Raw genomic sequence first — 15,284 nt, 5'->3', positions numbered from 1 at the left:
CTTGGTACTGAGAATGCAGACACAAGTCTTGCTTTACAGATACAGAGACATAATGACATGCAGAATTTACCCCGGGAACCCATACTGTAGTAGCACCTCCCATATGCTATTCCAGTGTACTCAGTCATATATGTTTTGCAGGTCCACAAAGTACATCTCTACATGACTGACACATTGATATGAATCATTCAATATTAATGCATGAAAAAGGGCTGATCCACAGTTCCATGTCCAGGATGTATCCCGCACTGCTCTTTTTGAAGTATAGGTGTGGATGTCAGATAGGGTCTCCATTCCAGCACCTTGGCATAAGCTTTCACAGGAAGGTTGGGAAGTACCGTACCATCTCTATGTACCTCAAGCTCATCCTACAGTTCCTTTTACACCTACCTCAGCACATTATGCTTTTTACTGTTTATTTGCAATCTAACACTCACTGAATTTTAATAGTATTACTACAACACAAGGAAAACCATATTAAGTTCTGAAAATGACCAAATAATTTCCCTTTTATAACGAATATAGTGATGTGTGTACCTCAGTGTAGCAGCCATGTTATGGTGAGGTTACCATGTAAAAACCTTGCTATAATGAGCTTCAGCACTGGCTAGACACCCACAGAAACTACATCAATTTCTGGAAGATGATGTCCTGCTGACATCTGCAAAATTTATTTTTAGACTGGGAGAAGAACACTGTCTTTCAATTTTGAAACTAGTGTGCTTGTGATTTGAACATCTACAATTTCTCTTCTAGCAATTATTTATTTTATAAAATGTTTAGGAGCAGCTGAATCCTTAACTGACATCTGAAAGATTATTAACATTTGAATTAGTCATCCTTCATTTTTTTTTGTGTGTGTGTGTGTGTGTGTGTGTGTGTGTGTGTGTGTGTGTGTGTGTGTGTGTGTGTGTGTGTGTGTGTGTGTGTGTGTGTGTGTGTGTGTGTGTGTGTGTGTGTGTGTGTGTGTGTGTGTGAGGGGAAAGCATTTGCAGCTACTGCTAAGAGTCTGAATTGAGAATTTAAACCTTCACCTCATACTATCATCTGTGATGTTCTCCAGATGCAATTATGGAAGAATTAAGCCGATTCTTCTTTTCTGATAATTTAGTGCTGGCTGGGAATAGGCATGTACTCTGTAGTCGCTGTTACAGACAGAGGAATCAATTCATATCCATTTACTACAAGGAATTAGGATTTGATCACTAAATATAGTTCCAGTTTGATAGGCGGTTTTTAAATGGTTTTCTAGAAATTCATCTCATAAGTGAAGCTCTTCAGGCAAATTTTTTGAGGTCGATTTCTCTAATAATTAACAAAATGGAAAAGTGGTATCATCCACTTAAAATCCTTAGTTGCTAAATGCTGAGCATGGATTGATTCCTTTTGGAATATGAGGAAAAAGGCAGGTGTGATAAGCACACTTTTGATGTAATAACATCTCACTGCTGTTTAGCACTAGTTTCATGCTAGAGAAACATAAACCACATCACCAATGGGCAGCATGTAAACCATTTTATAAGTTTTAAAAGCTGTTACACAATTTACTGTCACAAAGAGAAGACAATGTGGAAGAATGAAGTGCTTAGCAGCTTTCAAAGCTGTTTGTTTATCAAAAAAATGCTTCACCTCTGCCAGTTGTATGGCAGGGCAGAGATTTTATAGCTTTCAAAGTTGTAAAATAATTTTTACTCCTGCACTTTTTCTGTAATTGCTTCATTTAAAGCCCCATTAACTACTGAGAATTATGAATGCGTCTCAGCAATAATTTTCTCTTTGTATGTATTCGACACACGTAAAGATCTATCCGTCTGTCTCTCTATCTTTGATTTGCTCCACACTTGAGGTGAAGTTTTTGACATCCTTGTTCTAACATGTAAAAACAGAACACTGTCCTGATATTATAATGAGTCCAGTGTATTCAATGAAGAATTCATTGTCTACAATTAACATTTAACCTAACTTGTCAAAGAAAAGCAATGTCTGAAATCAGCAATATAAATACAGATGCTGCACGATTATTCCCACCGCAGACAGGTTGTCCAATTAATTTAATGAAAAAAAACCTCAATTAAGATCATGGCTTGCTAGGACAGAACAAAACTTATAAATGCCATTAATTGTTATATTTTAGATAGTACTAACTCCTCACCTGCTGGTAACCAGTATGGTCACTCAGAGTTCACCACGATTTAGACAAATAAATAAACTTGTTAGCTGTAGGAGTTCCAGTGTTTACAAACACTAAAGAAAAAAAAAACAACTGATTCACCAGAATATGGCAAACTGGCAACATGTTTTTCAAATATCTGTTGATGCAATTAAAAATAAAATGCTAATATGCAAGAACTGATAATCAGCAAAATCCAATTCAGAATCTTTATGAATTGCTCTTCCCCTTCATGCATACTAGCGGGGATTGCACAAGTCAGAACTGTGTACTGTTTATCCTTGCTGATGCTTTCACACACATACATGCATACATATATATATATATATATATATATATATATATATATATATATATATATATATATATATATATATATATATATATATATATATATATATATATATATATATATATATATATATATATATATATATACACACACACACACACACACACACACATATATATATATATATATATATATATATATATATATATGTCCATATACACCAGGAATCTTGTTAGGTTATCTGGTACCCTGTGAAAATCTCTGCTCTTAATATGCTCTCAAACTGCTGTAACAAACTGCTTGCTTCAAATACAACTCGCAGCTCTCACAGTGGAAATACCACACATGAAGCACTTTAGCACTTCAGCTCTTCAACCTGTGAGTATCGCTACTGTATTAGCATTCATGCCAGAACTGCACTACTGCATGACTGGCATTTGGCAGACATGCCCCTAATACCTTTCACCCAGGGCAGACACTACCCTGCACCCCACCCTCGCTATGCCTGTCTGTGTGTGAGACACACACACACACACACACACACACACACACACACACATATATATATATATATATATATATATATATATATATATATATATATGGATCTACTTGATTTTAGCAAATTTCATTTCACCGAAATGAGTGGATTTACTCAAAAGTGCGTTTTATCGAAAACGCACTTTCGCATACATAAGTAGGGAAATCACAAAATTAAATTAGTTAAAAAAGAAAAACATGCAGTTTGCATGTTAACTTAGTTTTACATCAATTCTTAGTGTTGATGTACAACTAAGTGGACTGTTGTTGAGATCGTAGCACAGTGGGGATGAGGGAACATTCCCTTTTCCCCACTGCAGTGCAATCTTGGAGTAAGAATATTAAAGTGGGGGGGTGTAGGGGTGCAGGTAAAGTAACGCACTTTCATGTAAATGCATTCACGGATTTACATTTTGTTGAAACACAAATTTGATAGAAGTCAGTAGATCCATAATATATATATATATATATATATATATATATATATATATATATATATATATATATATATGGTTCCACTTGAAAACATCAAAATTCTGAACCATCGAAAGTCATATGGTCGAGACCATACCATCGAGTGTTTAGAACATTGATGTTGTCAAGGGGAAGAAAAGGGTAAGTAAAAAAAGGAAAAAGCTAGTGTTTCTGCAGGACAGCAAGGTGCCCTGCACACTGTGTCTGTGAATGTGCCATCTCTGTGATGGCATTGCAGACAGGGTACGGGAAATCTCCCGTTTAGTGCTTCTGCATATAGCGCTAAAATGGAGATTTCCCTTTACCCCACTGTAGTGCGAACTCGGAGTTGGTATATTAAAGTTGGGGGTATGTGGGGGTGCAGCCCCCCACATGGGGGGTGCAAGGGTGTGAAGCCCCCTCATAAAATAGTTTTTAGAGGTTTTTTTCTTTTTCTTACGTTCCCTTTGAATCTTCGATGGTTTGAAACTCAATGTTCTGGTCTCGATTATCAGAATTTCGATATTTCAAGCTTTCGATGATTCAAAGTGGAACTATATATATATATATATATATATATATATATATATATATATATATATATTTTTTTTTTTTTGTTTATATGGATGTGTATGTTTTGGTACTTTTGTCAAATTGCGCTTTGATTGACATCAGTTTAGTCAACACAAGTTGATTGACTAAACAGATGGTCGACATCTATAAACAAAATAGCAGATCAGAAGATTCTCAGGTTGGCGAATTTGCACTTTCCTTGAGAATTGTGAAATCTCGAAGTTAGTATATATAATTACAAGGGTGTAGGAGTGCATCCTCTCACATGGGTACATAAGTTCATAGGTGATCACTAAGTTAATTGCATAACAGCCTTTATAAGCCTAGCCGATAATATCCAGGATACTCAATATTTTAGTTCATAGGTTCATAGGTTCATACTAGGCTATCTGCCCTGGGACATTTATAAGCCTAGCCCGATTGTGTTTGGCTTACACCACCCCTTGATTTGAGTATACTGTGCCCTTTTTAAAGTTTAGTTTACTGTGCCTCTGTCTAATAGTGACACGGAAGTAATCCCCGGGACAAACCTACGATCCCCCATCCACTCATCAAGATTCTTCTTGAAGAGAGTCAGTGAGGTGCTCTGCCTAACATGAATTGGAATTCTATTCCAGAGCGAAGGGGGCCTCTGGGTTATGAATTTGTCCCTCCAGCATGTTCTATTTATTTCTGTGCTGAGGTTCAAGTCCCTCGAGCGCATGGCTCTAAGGGATTTAGATTTACTGAGGTGGAGCATGTCCATTAATTCTGGGTTGGACATAGCTTTATATGTCAGGCATAGATCGCCTCGAAGTAGGTGGTATGCAACTGAGTAGAGCTGGAGTTTTTTTAACTGAGCAGCATATGGCATCTGCTTGAGTCCCTTGATCCTCCTGGTGAGGTACTTTTGGGGTCTTTCTAATTGCTGCAGGTGTCGGGTAAGGTACATCCCAAAGGGGGCATTGTATTCTATGATGGGCCTGATGAGGGATGAATAAAGGGGCACGATTACCTCTCTTGATCTAGATGTGAATCCTTTCATGATGAGGTGGGCTATGTAGAAGGTCTTTCTAACCACTTTGGCAATGTGGTTGTCAAAGGAGAGATTGCTATCAACCTGGGTCCCCAGATCCCTAATTACTTTCTCTGTACTTAATGGGTTACCACCTATGTGGTAATTTGTGGGCACATTGTTTTTGCCAAAGGGTATGACTATACACTTTTTGGCATTTAGCTTTAGACCATGGCTCTGGCACCAGTTATCCATCTCTGCGAGACCTTTTTGAAGGATGTTTGTGTCAGCTGGAGAGTCGATTATGGCGCCCAGTTTGCAGTCATCTGCGAACTTGGTGAGCCATAGTCCTCCCACGTTGGCCTGTACCTCAGAAAAGTAAATACTGAACAAGAGAGGTCCCAGGACAGAACTTTGTGGGACGCCACTTGTGACTGGTTTCGAGTCTGACATGGCTCCAGCAACTCTGACTCTGTGGGTTCTGTCTTTGAGCCAGTTTGTGACCCATCTTGTGACATAGGGGTTTATATTTAGGCTGGATAGCTTATCTATGATGCCCGAGTGGGGTATTGTGTCAAATGCCTTTGCGAGGTCCAGATAAGCTGTGTGGACTACCTTCCCTTCATCTATGGCCTTGGTGACTGTTTCGAAGAAGTCAACCAGATTCAAAAGGCAGGATCTGCCCTTGACGAAGCCAAATTGGGTAGGATCTAGTGTCTGTAGGTCCCCAATGTCTTTGTTTATGAGTTCCATGATGATCCTCTCCATAGCCTTGTAGACTAGGCTAGTCAGGCTTATGGGGCGATAGTTTCCAGGGTCTGTAGAGGCGCCACCTTTGTGGAGTGGGACCACTGTTGCTGTACGCCATTCTTTGGGCACATATCCTGTAGTGAGGCTGAAATTGTACAGCAGTTTTACTTGAGGGATTAGTTCTTCTTGGAGTTCATGTAGGACTCAACCCGGGACGCCATCTGGTCCCATGGAAGCAGTGTTTTTTGCTTTGGAGAGGGCGGCCTTCACCTGAGCATCAGAGATGTTTGGGAGGCTGCACTCTGCCGGGATAGATACTTGCTCTTTTGGGGGGGAGGTGGTGGAGAAGTTTGCACTGAACCTGTCTGCCAGGATATTGGCGATGTCTGTGGTTTCAGTGTATTTTTTGTCATTTAGAATCAACTCAGAACAAGTCTGGGAGTTGCATCCCAGGTTCCTAACATAACTGAAAAAAGCCTTATGATTGTCTTTAGTGTTCTGTGCAATTTTTCTCTCGGAGCTGGCCTTGGAGGATTTTATGAGGGATCGTAATTTTTTACTAGTACTGATCAGAGATGCCTTCCCTTTTACGGATTTTGCTCTATCATGTAGTAGCTTCCTCCTTCTGTTGTACAGTTCATTTATGGCTGGGGTCCACCAGACTGGACACCTGCCTTTGGATGATTGGGTCCTGATTTTGTTTGGGATAGCATGATCCATGCATTCCTGGAGATGTCCGTAGAATGCATTTATATAGGATTCTGCAGTTTGGGCCATAGTTTCCACTGGCCCTGGGGCCTTGAAGGATTCCACTTCAGTTTTGAGAAGTGTGAAGTTCGCTTTTGAGAAGTTTTTCACTGTGGTTTTTTGGGCTGGGGGTGGGGTCGGGATGTGGATATCCAGTGAAATTAATTTATGGTCTGATCTTACCAATGAGTGATATACTTCTGGTATGGAGCATAGAGCCCCCATGTTGGTAATGATCAGGTCTAGTATGTTTTCCCCTCTTGTGGGAGTGGTGACTAGTTGTTCCATAGCATTTGAGTTTATAAATTCCAGGAACCTTTGGGCTAAGGTACTGGGGCTTGAGTAATGCTCCTAGTCTATGTTTGGGTAGTTGAAGTCGCCCAATATAATGGTGTTCGGAGAGATCTTCATGTTCTCCAATGTTTTCAGGAAAGCCGAGTGGGATTCCTGACTTTGAGAGGGTGGTCTGTAGGATGCTATAAACTGAAAAGCAGACTTGTCCACTGTCAGTTGCACATGGATGGTCTCCGATACTTCGTGCAATGCCACTAACCTGGAGGTGTGGATATCCTTGATAAATATGGAAACTCCCCCTCCTTTTGTGGTTCGGTCCGGGTTTTGGGGCTGAAAAGCATGATATGAGGTATAACCTGGTAGTGCTGGGGTATTCTCTGGAGCCTTGAACCAGGTTTCTGTCACTGCACAGATATCGATGTTCTCCATACTGAGGAGAGCTTCGAGTGCGTGCATCTTGAGGTTAAGACTTCTGGCGTTTAGCAACATTACCCTTAGTTTCTTGTTCCTTGTGCTGTCTATGGAGGTGGGTTTGACTTTTGAGCCTTGCCTAAAAAAAGGCACTATGGGGGTGGCAAGAGCCTTTGCCAATATCCGAAAGCCCAGGGGTGACAGGTGCAAGCCATCCCTAGCTAAGCAACATGGCTTGTCGAGCATGTCATCCCAGGCTGACAGACACTGGATCCCCTTTGAATGACACCAAAATTTTAGCCAATTGTTAAAATCGATCATTTTGTCTTTATACTGTGGCATCATTCTAGGTGAGGGTAAGATGCTGCTCAAGGTCAGGGTCATACCGGCCTGGGCTACATGATCAGAGAGCTCCTCTATGTTTCTTTTCATGTAATCGAGGGAGGTAAGTCTCAGGTCATTCACGCCAGCATGTACAATGACTGAGTCATATTTGTATTTGCTTTGGAGTGACCTGAGTGTTTGCGTTATGTGGCGGATCCTAGCACCCGACAGGCAGCTCATTGTGACCTTCTCTTTATTCAGCCTGGTGAGTGGGACATCAGTGTGTCTGACAATAGAGTCACCTATTACAAGAGTATCAGGTGTGTTATTCAGCCTTAAGGGCTGTGACTGCTTGGCACACTGACTTTGTGTGCTATGTGTTGTACATGTTTTGTTTTGGGGTAGCGTTTGCTTGGATGTCTGCTTTGGAGGTCTCTGTTGCTTATGTAGATTTTTATTTAGAGCCTCTGAGTATGTTTTTGTGTTTTTATGTGTTTGGTTCGCTGTTGTGGTGGGACTATGTGATACTAGAATTGTGTTGTGTGAGGTTACCTTCTCCTCCTGACTGGTTACACCAGTTTTGAGATGAGAGAGCTCATCAATTATATCTTAATTCCCCAGATATGGGATGGGGTAGTATTAGGGTAGTGGGTTTTTGGGTGCGGGAGTCCTGAGCCATTTTACAGACTGCCTCTGTCCATAAATTTATGGTTCCCAATCAATTCATCCAAACTCTTTTTAAAGAGAGTGAGGGACACCCTTCGTTTTACGAAGATGGGAAGTTTATTCCATAGATGAGGTACCATTTGGGATACAAATTTGTCTCTCCAGCAAGTTTTGTTAGTGTCACAAATAAGGAGCATCTCTATGGAATGTGTAACCAGTGTATAATTTTGTTGTGAATATGTACCATTTTCATCAGGGCTAGAACAGAGAATACCTTGTAGGTCAAGCATAAGTCTCCTCTCAATAAACAGTATGAGACAGAGTAAAGGGATAGGACCTTTATTTCAGCTGCATAACACATGTGTTTTACACACTGTATTTTTTTAGTGAGAAACCTCCGAGGCTGGTCCATTTAGTGTAAGTGCCTGGTTAGGTACATGAAGAAGGGAGCACTGTACTCGATTATGGGCCTGATGAAGGTTGAGTACAATGGCACTATGACTTCCTTTGATCTTGATGACATGCCTTTACTTGTAAGTTGAGCTACACAGAAGGATTTCCTCACTACTCTAGCTACCTGGTAGTCAAAGTTTAGGTTACTGTCTATCTGTGTTCCTAGATCCATCAACACTGGGTCTACTTTTAGGGGTGTGCTATCAATATTATAATTTGCAGGGATATCTGATTTACTGAAGGGTATAATTATGCATTTTTTAGCATTTAGTCTCAGACCATGGTTTTAGCACCATTTGTCATTTTTAGGCCTGTTTGTAGGATACCGACATCATTTGGGGATTCAATAATTGCTCCCTTAAAGTTGTCAGTGAACTTAGCGAACCAGAGGCCCCCAACTTTGACCTTCACTTCAGAGAAGTATACACCAAACAAGAGGGGTCCCAACACTGAGCCCTGTAGGACACGACTAATAACATGTTTCTTATTGGAAGTGGATTCACCTATCGGGACAACATGTGCCCTACCAGCAAGCCAGTTGACTATCCATCTAATGATGTAGGGGTTTATGCCTAACGCACTCAGTATCTATGATCCTTGAGTGGGGGATTATGTCAAAAGGTTTGGCCAGGTCTAGGTAAGTGGTGTGCACCCTTTTAACCTCATCCATGACCCTAGTGACTTTCTCGAAGAAGTCCACCAGATTGCTTTTTTAAATGTTTTACTTTCATTTATTGGTTAGAATGATTACATGACTTTTTGATATAAGTAATTATGTGTTGAATTTTGGTATTATGGCAGTTCTGAAGAAGTCTTTAAGCTAGACAAAAGCGCTTGACTGCTGTTCTCAAAATGGTTGCTGGTCTTTTACCATTTGCCCGGGCATCTTTCTTTGGTTTGTTCCTGGTTTTCGAATTCACTGGTTATCTGATGAGGTCACAACAGATATGATAAAGATGTTAGGTGGGATAAGTTAGAAATGGCTCCTGAGGGTATTCATAGCAGTGTGGGGAGAATGCATATCCTAGATGACTAGAGAATAAGCATACTCATGCCAGTTTTTAAGAAAAAAGGGGACATCCACAAGTGTACAGAGGCACCAAACTCCTATCACATTGCATGACATTTCTGAAGAGGGTGATTGAAAAATGGATGTGCAGAGTAGAATATAAGATGGGAGGTGAGCAGTTTGGATTCAGATCAGGATGCAGCACAACTGACAAGATGTTTGCAGTGAGACAGATAGTTGAGAAGAAGCTAGAGGTGTGGAAAGTGTCCATCTGGACATTCCTAGACTTGGAGAAAACATATGACAAGGTCCCAAGACAGCTGATATCTTCAGTACTGCAGTGATTTGAAGTCCCCACCATTGGTAGAATTAGGGCAGGCTATGTACAAGGACCCAATAACTCAAGTACGAACAGTGTTCAGCCTCACAGGCTCCCACTGGGAGTGGGTGTACACTAGGGTTCAGCTCTGAGCATACAGGTGATGGACTACATTAGCAAACAGGTCTAAGGGGACGGATCAACAAAGTTACTGTATGGAGACGATGTGGCATTACTAGCAGAGTCTGAGCAAGAGCTTCAGCAAAGGATAGGGGAATGGAACGCAAAACTGAAGGCGCATAGGATGAAACTAAGCACAGATAAGACAGTGGTAATGACAGCAAATTGGGGAATCAGAAGAAGCTGAGAACTGAGATAGAAGGGAAGATAGTGGAACAGGTAAATAGCTTCAAGTATCTGGGAGGGGTGGTTGAGGAGAAGGGAATTCTGAATGAAGTGGTCAAAGCTAGAATCAGAGGGGCTGCAGCCAACTGGCATAGAGTCTTGGGTGTGGCCTATTACAGAAGAATGACAAAGAAGCTGAAAAGTAAGGTGTACAAAACAGTGGTACAACCAGTACTACTGTAAGGTAGAGTAACCTGGACAGTAAAAGCAGAGCAGATGAAGAAGCTGGAGGTGATGGAAATGAAATGCCTGAGAAGGGTGGTAGGATACACACTGTGGGACAGACAAAGAAATGAGGACATAAGAGCAGAAGCCAAAGTAGTTCCACTTGCAGAAAAGTTCAAAGAGATCAAAGAGAACAGATTATGGTGGTTTGGACATGTGTAAAAAAGCAGAAGACAATCAGGTGAGGAAGATTTGGGACAGACAGGAAGAAGTTAAGAGGAAGTGAGGACATCCAGCAAAGAGGTGTTGGATTGTGTGTAAAAAGATCTGGAACAGTGAGACATGAGTGGTGAAGAAGGCAGGAGTGTGGCACTGAATTGAGAGAGTTAATGACAGTTAACACAGTACCCTAACCCCATGTAGAAAAAAAATGGGAAAAGGGGGGCTGCTGCTGCTGATGATATATATGCATGTATGTGTGTGTGTGTGTGTGTGTGTGTGTGTGTGTGTAGAGATATATATATATATATATATATATATATATATATATATATATATATATATATATATATATATATATTTATTTGTGTGTGCGTGTGTGTGTGTGTGTGTGTGTGTGTGTGTGTGTGTGTGTGTATGTGTATATACACACTGGCACTCACAAATGTCTATATATGATTATATGCTCTACTTTACTCTAATCACCTATCTATCACACCTTTCCAAAATCCTATTCCTTCCTTTCATAATGCTGAACTAGTAATTGGCATGCTAGAATTAAATAAGCACAAAAGTATCTGCATCATCTCCCTCTATATTCAACCGGCAATAACACCAATACCTTAGAAGACTTCCTTTCCTGGACTTCCACAAATATAAAGCAAGAAACTTACATACTGGGAGACGTAAATATTGACTGGCAAAAAATCATAGACCCCAATCCTTCCCTGTCTATTCAACTTTACTCAACTTATTCACACCATCACTAGACCCAACAAAACTAACCACCCCAGCTCCATCCTAGACTGGATACTAGTGTCTCACCCAAATAGAACCACTACATCAGGTGTCACTCCCGACCCATTAGGTGACCACCTCCCTACATTCACCCACAGAGCCATCTCCTCCTCCCCATACTCCCACCACCTCCTACATACCTGTAACCTAACTAACTTTAACCCCTCCACCTTCACTACCTCCCTTAAATTCATTAACTGGAACCCTCTAAAAACACTGCCTCTTGACAAAGCCGTAGATTTTTTCAACGCTACATTCCTTTCCATCTTAAACTCCCTAGCTCCAACTCGAACCAAAAGGGTTAAAGCCAAAACAGCACCCTGGCTCACTAAAGCTACCAAAAAAATTATGAAACAAAGAGGCAAATGTTGGAAAAGCTACCACCATCATAAGCAACCTGAACTGCTACTAAAATATAAACAGCTACGAAACCTAGCCAAAAAACAAGTCATTAAAGACAAAAAATCCTACTACAACCACCTACAAATAAACCACACAAAAATCCCCAAACAATTCTGGAACTCTATAAACACCCTCCTCAAGCCAGGTACCACAAAAAACCATTGTCCCGACACTAGCAAAACTGAACAAGAAATTGCCAATCTATTCAATACCTTCTTCACCTCCTCCATTGCTGAGCTGACCAAAACCTTCCCGAATAACATCCCCCTACCCACCTCCTCCCAAGCTTGCACCTCACCCCCCCAACTTTGAACTTAAACCAGTATCCACCAACCTCATAAAGAAATTTCTCTATAGACTAAAACCTTGCACCAATGCTCCAGACAACATTCCCTCCTCCTTCTTAAAAATTGCTTCTGACAGTATTGCTCTCCCTATCAGCATCCTGATCAGTAGATCACTTCTTGAATCATATGTACCAAAACTATGGCGTTCTGCTTTTATCCTTCCTCTCCACAAAGGTGGAAAAAACTACAACTTCTCTAACTTCCGCCCCATTGCCATCCTCTCTCACATCTCTAAACTTCTCAAAAAATGCATTCACATACAATTCATGCCATTCCTAACCGAACATCAACTTCTATCTCCTACCCAACACAGCTTCTGCCCAGGACACAATACCAACACAGCCCTCCTCTCCTTCCTACACTCTATCAATTCAGCCCGAGAATCCAGTTACTTAGTTTCATCCGTTCTATTAGATCTATCTAAAGCCTTTGATACCATCTCTCATACCCATCTACTTAACCATCTATCTAACCTTAACATCTCCACAAAAACTCTTTCTTGGTTCTCCAGCTATCTTTCTGACAGGTCCCAAGCAGTGAAATGGGGCCAGTCCTCTTCCTCCTTCCTTCCAACACCCACAGGCGTTCCCCAAGGTTCCATTCTTGGCCCCCTGCTATTTAACATCTTTATTAATGATTTTCACAAAGCCATTCCTAACACCAAAATTGTCCAATATGCAGATGACTCAACTCTCATCTGCCATGCCTCCAACCAAACTGAACTCAAGTCTCTAACTCAATCCGCCTTCTCATCCACTCAAAAATGGATGCACCATAACCACCTCTCACTAAATGCTAACAAAACTAAAATTCTCCTTTTCACTCCCTCCAAATGTACCCACATTGACAAACACTCATTTCAAATTACCAGCCTCAACAACTCTGTCATTGATATTGTTCCCTTCGCCAAACTGTTGGGGGGTCACCATTGATGAACACCTAAAATTTAATACCCATATCCAACTCAACATCAAGAAAACCCATATAAAACTCGGCCTTCTCTACAGAAATAATCACTTCCTCTCTCCCTCTACTAGATTGACCCTGGCCACAACTTATCTTCTCCCATCTCTCCTTTATGGCGCTCCTCTGCTTACAAATCTGTCTTACACCCTTACCTCCCAGCTAGAAGTATGCTACAACAAAATCTCCAGGTTTGCCACAAATGCAAAAGCCTCCTCCCACCACTGCTCCTCCCTACTAACCATAAACTGGCTTGAACTCCCCAATCAACTAGACTTCATTCAAATTGTCTTAGCCCACAAATTACTTTTTCAACCCAACAGCTGCCCGGCTTTATCCAGTATCCTCCAACCTTACAGCCCTCCAAGACCCCTTAGATCCACTCACCAAAACCTCAATACCGTCCACAAACCAAAGCATCCTGCTGGTCAGCTTCTACTATCCTTCATCCTAGCTAAAAAATGGAACGGCCTGCCCTCCACCCTGAGAACTTGTGACAACCTAAATACCTTCAAAAGTCTACTTCACTCCTACCTGCCTCTTCACAGAAAATGTAACTGCACTCCACACCCCATACCTCCCAAACTCCCCCCTCCCTTCTCTCCTGGCTAAACTCATTACCTTTCAAACTACTGTCTTATACTCCGACTACAACTCATAAGCTATTTCCACCCAACATACCACTCTTTGACTCTAATTTCAGTCCTTTCATAGCTACTTAATCTTCTTAGCTACCAAGTATTAGACTCCTCCTCTATCCACTTCCCTTCCTGGTATAAAACTTGTTTAAAACTCAATACTGAATGCTATGTAAAAGAATCTTTCATGTCATTTCTCAATTTGATACACAACTTAGCAATGTAAAATATTTCCATATGTTAATGCAACTTGTTTGGCAGTGTAAAAGAATTTCTTTCGTGTGCTATTTCAATAGGATATGTAACTTATAAATGTGAAGAATTTCTATATGTTTATGTAACTTGCAAATCTTCACAACTTAACAATGTAAAAACTATTATGTAACTAGTTATGTGGAGCTTTTCTCCCCGGGCCTCCACTGAAAATGGGCTCTCGAGCCCAGTGGACCTCCCCGGTCACCAAACTGGAATAAATAAATAAATAAATAAATATCATCAAATACTGAATGTTTCAAAGAGTGAACAAAAAGAGTAATCATCAAAGAGCGAATCTAAAAAGAGTGAAAAGTACAAAAGCACTCCCTTGCCAATTATATACACTAACTGAGATCAGACAACACCAACGTAAGAGCAAATTCCCTCACCCTGCTACAACATGCACACAGAAAGCAAAAAACAAGTAAACAGCGTTTGGTTTTTTGAGCATCCATTCTTATTAACTATAACAAATAATGTCAGTTTTTATGAACTGTAACCATAGATGTGTGTGTATACACACAATCATATATGCGTGTATATTTATATATCTATATATATATATATATATATATATATATATATATATATATATATATACATGTACACACACACACACACACACACACACACACACACACACACACACACACACACACACACAGAGAAATAATATCAGTATATATTTTGCTTCAGACAAGACTTTGATTCATAAATGTAAATAGTGTATATAGTTATTTATTTATTAGAATTTAGATTATGTTGTATCTGCAATAATTTAATTTGTTTGAAAATAAAAACTACTTGCGTAAAAAAAAAGACTGATTCATCTACAATTGATATCCAAAATAGGGATCAGAATGTGAATGTCATTCAAAAAACATAAAAATAAAACACAGAAAATATTTTTGCAGGGGATCAAGCCTCCTTGCACCACTTGATATGGGGATCTGCACCTGCTACTTAAATATACCAACTCTGAGGTCACACTATCACCAGGAAAGGGGAAATTGCAAGTGGACTGGCAAGATGACCCTCTAGGCAAAAGGCTGGCAGTCATACACCAGTGACCAGCCACGAGTGTTACTCACTAGTTT

General features: G+C 40.4%; 1 protein-coding gene across 3 annotated transcripts in view; it reads right to left on the bottom strand.

The window, feature by feature from the left end:
* TNR (tenascin R) overlaps positions 1-15,284 on the bottom strand; it is a 5,843,683-nt gene that overhangs the window by 2,667,248 nt on the left and 3,161,151 nt on the right. The gene's annotated exons all lie outside the window — the stretch shown is intronic.

The sequence above is a fragment of the Protopterus annectens genome, chromosome 10.part0 (assembly GCF_019279795.1).
Source record: "Protopterus annectens isolate FY-2018-M chromosome 10.part0, PAN1.0, whole genome shotgun sequence".
Taxonomy (NCBI): domain Eukaryota; kingdom Metazoa; phylum Chordata; order Ceratodontiformes; family Protopteridae; genus Protopterus; species Protopterus annectens.
This window is presented reverse-complemented; position numbering and strand designations above follow the sequence as displayed.